Genomic DNA, 7,453 nt, shown 5'->3' with positions numbered 1-7,453 from the left:
ACTCTCAAGAGTCTCCTCCAGCACCATAATTCAAAAGCATCAATTCTTCAGCGATCAGCCTTCTTTATGGTCAAGCTCTCACTTCTATACATCACTAGACAATAGGATAGCATGCCCAAAGCCCATTTTAATGCCCAAAGTCCATTTTAATCTGGCCCGCTGATCAATTTAATCCAGCCTCCGTGGCAGTATATGTCCTGGGGTAAAACTCTAAAAAAAAGCTCAACAATTTCAATCCTAAAAAAAACCTCAGCAAGCAACTTTGGTCGGCCCTCACACATGTTCACTTCATCAAATCTGGCCCTCTTTGAAAGAAGTTTGGGAACCCCTGGGGCGCTACACCAAACCTATGCATCTGCAATCAATGAAGTTGTGGCCTAATTATATATAGCCCAACATCTGTCTCCTCGTCTTCATTTGCCTCATGCACCTCTTCCCTCAGCTTCACCGCACTTGGGTCTGCAAATAATATTATTTGGCTTTACTTGGTTTTAATCTGTTTTACAGGCGAAATACTGCAGTAGGGAACGTTGATGATAAAGATTGCCATTAAGACGGCCACTCCTAATAAAAATGAGTGCTTGCTTCAGGCTGCAATTGTCTACCTACTTTGCTGACAGTAAGCTCCACTGAACACAGAAAAAAAATCTTATGAATAGATACGGGTAGAATTTCACGAGAAGTTTGTAAATTTTAATTTAATGGAATCTTTAGAAACATTCTTCTCCAAAGAGAAACCGGTTTCATTTAATTAATATAAAGTGATGTAAACATGATCAATCAATTAATGGCTAGTTGGTTATTTGGATGACAGGCCTTGCAGAAATAGGCATGTAGCATTTTGATGCTGAATGGATAATTGGCCCTATGATAGATACCACTTTATCAGTGCTGCATCTCAGGGATCAACACAGGAACAATAATCTACACTAAGGTATCTGTCAATTAAAGGCAAATCATTCTCCATTAATTATTGTTGATGTGTGGGTTATTTTTTGCATTGGAGTCAGACTTCACTAGAGGCTGGTATTTTGCAAAATACCAATAAATTACCTTGATAGATTTCAGAATCAGGCCACAGTGAAGTTTTTAAGCTGCCCCTTCTTCTTGATTATAAAGACATTTTTCATTTTCAAGTTGATATATTAATGTATCATTGATGCCAACATGAGTCGGCAATGCAGTGACAGCTCTTTCAACATGAGCAGCATTGTACTACAAAATAATCTACTGAATCTGTGGTTTTCCATGCAACATGAATCTCAATTACAGTCCCCTTAATTGCTGGAAAATGAAAGCAATTGATTATGTCCCACAAGCTTCATTTTCTTCACCACCAGAAAGGATCTACTAGGTATTCAGCTTTTTTTTTTTTTAACCTGTAAAATAGCCAGCAGTTTGCATACATAAAGAATATGCATTGTTTAGAATACTAGGCAGAGAACTGAACAAAAGCTGCTCCACACACCCACACCCAAATTTGTGTGACACATTACTAGCCTCAAAAGGCAGTTGGTAACACCAGATATTTTTCTCATGTGCCAGTTCTAGGTTAAAAACAAAAGTTGGACTCCAAAGACTTATTTTGAGGCACAGCCAAGAACGATGGCATGGCCGGTGGGGTTTCTGGTTATTTTCCTTTGAATGGCAGACACACACACAAATATTCCAAGGCATTTTACAGCTGCTTCTGCAAAACTCCAAAAGGGATTAGCCACATGGCGTTGAGCAAGGGAGCGCTGTTTATGCAGTGAAAGCCCAGAGCTCCCTTGGGCACAGGGAGTTGGTTGTGCAGTTCTTTGGTTCCAGGCCAAGTTGAGAGACATAGACAAAAAAACACACAACAGTTTATCTAAAACACATATGCACCTCCTTTCACCAATATTTTCAAGGCACTTTGCAAACCTTTAAGTAAAACAACGGATACATATAAGAAATAGGAGCTAAAATGCAGCTGGAAGTCAAGAATTAGAACACTTAAGATGGCAGATGTATTTTAAAATGCGTCCTTCATACCCTCCAAATGTCCCTATTTTCCAAAGGCAGTCCTGGAATTGCAACAGCCATCCCGGCTTTTGATTTGATCCCAGAATGTCCCTAGTTCCTCTGCAAGTGCCACTGCTGCTGAGCTCTGCGAAGAGGAGCTGGCGCTTGTGCTGAGCAATGGCAATGGCCATTGTCACAACTGCAAGCATCCCATGGCCTCTCCTTGCCATTGCTGCCAGCCTCCTCCTCTGGCAGCTCATAGTTGCTGCTGGAGAGTGGCTGAGGAGGAGGAGGAGAGGCCACCTCCGTCAAGGCACAGGTTCTTAGAGGCAGGCAGAGGGCAGGGCCATCCTGGGTGGGAGGAAAGGGGGAGAGGAGATGACCATAAGGAGTTTTGATTTTTTTGAATGCTTAAATAATTATTTAATAATAATAATAATAATAATAATAATAATAATAATAATAATAATTTATAATTATTTCTACCCTGCCCATCTGGCTGGGTTTCCCCAGCCATTCTGGGTGGCTTTCAACAGAAGATTAAAAACAGAATAAAACTTCAAACATTAAAAACTCCCCTAAACATCCATGTGTATCCATGTCTAATCTTGCCCCTTTCTAAGATTTATTGATTGGTGTGTGTTTTTCTTTTTGTGAAATAAATAAAATAAAAATCAGGATTAAGAGGTTTCATCAGGACTGTTCAGGATTTTTGTGTTCTGTCCCGTTGGTGTAGTGGTGGCAGAAATGTTCTGCGAGGGGGACGGGACCAAAAATGGTGGGTTGAGGAGGATCAGTGAAGAGGAGTAGGAAATGTCCCTTTTTCCATCTAAGGAATGTTGGAGGGTAGTATACTACTTACATTTTTTTAAAAGTGTTTTTTGTCTGGTGCCTAAAAGTGAGCAAAGGTGGCACCAGGTATAGCTTGCTGAAGAGGGCATTCTGTAGCTAAGGTACCACTACGGGGGGAGGGGGGATAGTGTTACAACTAATCTCAGCTCTGAGCAATAAATCATCGGCTTACTACCGTAGTGTACAGATAAATTGGCATGGAAAACAGCACTCTTTCAAGTTTCCAAACCATTTATGGCCTTAGAGGTGAACACCAGCCATTTGAATTAGGTCCAGAAGCAAAAAATGGAGCCCATAAAGTTTTTCTAAGACTGATGAGATATCACTGCCAGTCAACACTCTGGTGGATACATTTTACAGCAGCCAAAGCTTCCAAACCATTTTCAGAGGTAACCCTGTGTACAGAACATTGCAGAAATCCAGACAGGTTGTTAGTAGAGTATAGATAACCACGGACAGGTTACCTCTGTTCAGGAGAGGCTCCAGCTTGGGCAAAGAAGCCCTGGTTTAGCCTGTTAAGCCATGGTTAGAGTAAAGAGCATAGCTACATTTTGAACCTGTTTCATCAGGCAGAGTGCAACTCCACCCAGAATTTGTTCAATACTCTCTATTCACAGGCTCTCCATCTTGTCAGGATGAACCTTCCATTTATTATTATTATTATTATTATTATTATTATTATTATTATTATTATTTATTTTTCTATTACATCTGATATTTGGGAACCGAACAGAATTGCCTTGGGGCCTACCCAAAGAATAGCTAGAAAGCCCAACAGTTTTTTGTGGTCCCCTCTGCAGGGGGCCCTACATTTATCAAGCAGTGTTGAATCCTACTCAGGGCACCATACATGGAATTTACTTATTTTTATCCTCAAACCACCCTCTGAGGTAGATGATGCTAAGCAACACTGACTTGTCTGAGGCAAGCCAGCCAGTTTCCTTGGAGCTCGGGAGATTTGAATTGAAGTGGTTTGTTCTTGTGAATGCCTGAAAGCCCCTCCCGTTTGTGGCAATTTCAGATACTTGTTGCAAACCTCTTCCTGTTGCTTTGATGCAGCCTGGCACCTTTTTGTCCTCCTGGCTGCTTGTGGTTTGGCAGCCTACTTTGTTCCTCTGCTCCTTTGCCCTCGCTGCCATTTAATCTGATTGCCTATGGCAACCCGGAGGAGTCTGTCAGCCACATCACAATGGCGCGTACGATGTGATGTCACACAGGCACTCATAAACAAAGCCAGCAAGGTTACTTTCACTCCTTCCCCACTCAGGAATTAATTCAGCTGCAAAATATGACCATTTCAAAGAAGATATCAAAACCAGTGAATATCCGGCACACCGCTCACTTGAATCCTGGTCTCTTTGACTCAAGACTCTTTCTACACTGCCACAGTGGGGCCATGGATTCGTCAAATGAACACCCAAGCCAGTCACAACCTAGGAAAACATTATCCTGTATTGTACCAGCAGCAGCTAAAACATTTCTCAACAAGCAAACTGTTCAGAGAAGCTGTGATCTCAAAATAGTTCTTTGGGATGGCAATGCAAGATATAGGCAATTCTTAAAGTTCTTTAAAAGCATCCATGCCTCATTATTGAAAAGAAACTTTTAAAACCATCCAACACGAGGAGGCAGGGAGACAGAGGCAATGCCTACTCAGATGGTATATTCCTATTTCAGTCTCTTTGCTCTCGCTTTCTCCCACACCCTCCTGCTTTTCTGCTTTCTCTTGCTGCCTGCGCGTATCCACCTAACACTCCCCCTGCAGTAAGCTGCAGAATGGGACACTCTTGTTCCAAAGCCAGCCGGCAGCTGTCACATAGCGGAGGCAGCAAGCAGCCTGAGCAAAGAGTGAACCTACTCTGTCATTTAGGATGACTCACAGGGAATTGGCATTAATCCCTCTCTTTCTTGTAGTGGACGGAGCACAGCCAAAAAGCTACACTGGACCAGATCAAGGTAAGGCTGGAAGATTGCTTCTCTCTTTCTCTCTTTCTAGATATATTAAAGCAATACACCTCTGAAGCTTTGATGGATGGCTGACACTGGTACTCTACACCTGGCATGGCATGTCACTAGTAATTCCTTCCTGGTCTTAGCCTCTGGGGTGCTGTTCTAGAGCTGTAGTCCTTGATCACAACAGACAGATTGAAGCCAGCCACATAGATTGCTTTTCTTTCTCAAGTGCAACTTTCCTTAATGAGGGCATTGCTCCCAAGCTCCGGCAAGATATAAAAAGATGCTCAACATTCCTAAACTCTCCTCTCAGGAGGTACCACAGGGATCAATTTTAGGGAAGACCAGGGGTCTATTAGAAAGGCAGCCTTGCAGCTTTCCTCACTTGCAAAATTGAGCTCAGGTTTCGTAGTTCAAAGAAGCACTTTGCTCTATCCATTGCCCACCCCACCCCCCCAAGATATCCCTAGCAATTCAGAGCCTCCCAGGCATAAATACATCTCCTTAATTTATGCTGAGTGTTTTGAAAGCCACAGCACTCACTCAAGCCATCTGAAAAAAGCCCACCCAGGGACTATCAACTGTTCTGTGCTGTGCTGATACTGATAAAAAGCCTGGCACTATGTTTTGATAAACGAAACCCACAAACGTGCATGTGGGGGCACCCTGACATTTGTGTGGATAGCTTGCAACTCATTGCTTTGAGCCATAGGGAACCATTTTATGTTCCTGGGTACAGTTTTCTTCTATTAGTTGTCTGAATCTGGTGTCTAGCCCTAATGCTACTGCTTGCATTTTATCTTTGATTTCTAATTGAAATATCCATCTTGCTTGTGTGCGCTCTCTGTCGAGCTAATGTTCTAGGAACCAGCCAGTTTATCTCGGAAGTGGTTCCCTTAAATAAACCTTTCCTGAAGTGCATTTAATACATGGAAGAGAAGCTGAGCAGGGACCTCAAACAATCTTTATGAGCTGTGCTCCTTGATGTCTGTTTCGGACTAAAAGCACCAAGTAACTTTCTCTAACTGTAATAATAATGCATGCAGTGCTCTTTTCTCCGCTGGGTTTAATTTTGTGTGCTGTAAATGGAAGTGTTTTATTGTTTGTCCTTTACATCGCGCTTGGTTCACCTGGACCCACTATGGATGGGAAATACTTTGTAATGAGTTGATGGCTTTTATGCAATTAAAGGGTCAGACAAGAGGCTGCTCATGCAATAACTAATGCTGTGGGGTTGTGTGTAGAGATTGGCCACAGTTTATTATGCTGATTGTTTCCACTATTTCTGCATGAACTGGTACATGAAAAGCTGTGGTGCCTAAATGTGGTTATTGGTGTAGCAAGTAAACCTGCTGATTGCTGCTTTATTGAGTGCATTTCTGATCTGAACAGTTGCATCCTTCACTAGGGGTAAAGATGGCAGTAACACATCCCCTGTGCCTGCAGGCATAGCAACACACCCACACTTCTGAGTCCTAGAGAAGACTCATAAACACTGCGACTGAAACTCATCTGTAACGCTTTATATTTAATTGCTTAAACTGTGCTTATTTTTTTAATGATCCAATGCTTTGTGTGTTCCTAGAAAATGATATTGCTATTCAAGAAGTTTAATTACATCTACCTCAAAATCTTTTAAATGTGAAGCCCACCTTATTTCATAGTCTCATAGTGGCTAATAGTAGTTAAGCCATCTGCACTTAAACATGTAATGAAAATGTGCTATAATAGATCTCATGCTCGACTCTAACTTGCCTTGCTCCATCCACCCAAGCCAGCATTGTTTTTCTTTGTTTTTTTAAATTTTCTAAAACTTTCAAGAAAGTATTCCAGGCTGGGGTGACACCCCAAGGAAAGAAAATTCTACAATTTACAGAACAATCAAAAAGAAAGCTTGCATGCTAGCATGTCGTGCAGACTCTATTCCCAACAGTACATTCTCTATTGACCACTGGCATTACAATGGGTTATCAGGGATGAGGCAGTCTCTTCATGATATTATACCCAATATTCTTAGAGCTCTAGGTGTGAATACTAGGAATTGAAGTGTGCCCACTAGGCTGCAGGAAGCCAGAGGAGAGGTTTCTGGTATTTTATTTAAAAAAAATCCAACCTTGTTAAAAGAGACACCGCAGAACTTCAAAGTGGATGAAGGATCTCCTGAAGTCCTCAAGAACAAAAAACACATGGAGTATATTATAGTAGTCTATAGTTTCAAGGTTATAATAAATTCTTATAAAAAGAGGCATAATCTCCATAACCAGATTACATCAGGGAAATACTTGCTTGTCCCCTGCAGAAACCTGGGGTTCTAGGCAGAGGAATGCGTCCAGGAGAGCCCCAAGGCTGGAGACCTGAGTGAGCAGGGACAGCTGAAACCAAACCAGCAGCATGTGGCATTCCCTCTCCATCTTCTCCCAAGCACATTGCTTCAGTCTTGTCTAGTAGATTCAGTGCTAAGACAGAAGTACATGTTGCACCCCCACCCTATGTACCGCCCAAATTCCATGGATAGCTAGACATGACATCTAGTGTTTGTGTCAAGGTCCAATGACAAGACTGACAATCTAACGAAGAGATCCCAGGAGTGGCAGATACATTGGCTGCCAAGGCAAACCATAGGTCCTCCTTAAATGCCTGGGGAGTGGCCCATAACCACCTC

The 7,453-nt window shown here is 42.1% G+C and overlaps 1 protein-coding gene across 1 annotated transcript in view; it reads left to right on the top strand.

Annotated features, from left to right (window-relative positions):
* The first annotated feature begins 4,623 nt into the window (after positions 1–4,623).
* RASGEF1A (RasGEF domain family member 1A) overlaps positions 4,624–7,453 on the top strand; it is a 223,333-nt gene continuing 220,503 nt past the window's right edge. Inside the window, exon 1 of the mRNA XM_081861238.1 lies at positions 4,624–4,794. The gene's annotated coding sequence lies outside the window, so the exon portion shown is untranslated. The remainder of the gene's footprint in view (positions 4,795–7,453) is intronic.

The sequence above is a fragment of the Podarcis erhardii genome, assembly GCF_964252035.2.
Source record: "Podarcis erhardii genome assembly, chromosome: 5".
In the NCBI taxonomy this organism is placed as follows: domain Eukaryota; kingdom Metazoa; phylum Chordata; class Lepidosauria; order Squamata; family Lacertidae; genus Podarcis; species Podarcis erhardii.
The sequence above is the reverse complement of the archived record's forward strand: the minus strand, read 5'-3'. Positions and strand labels throughout refer to the sequence as shown.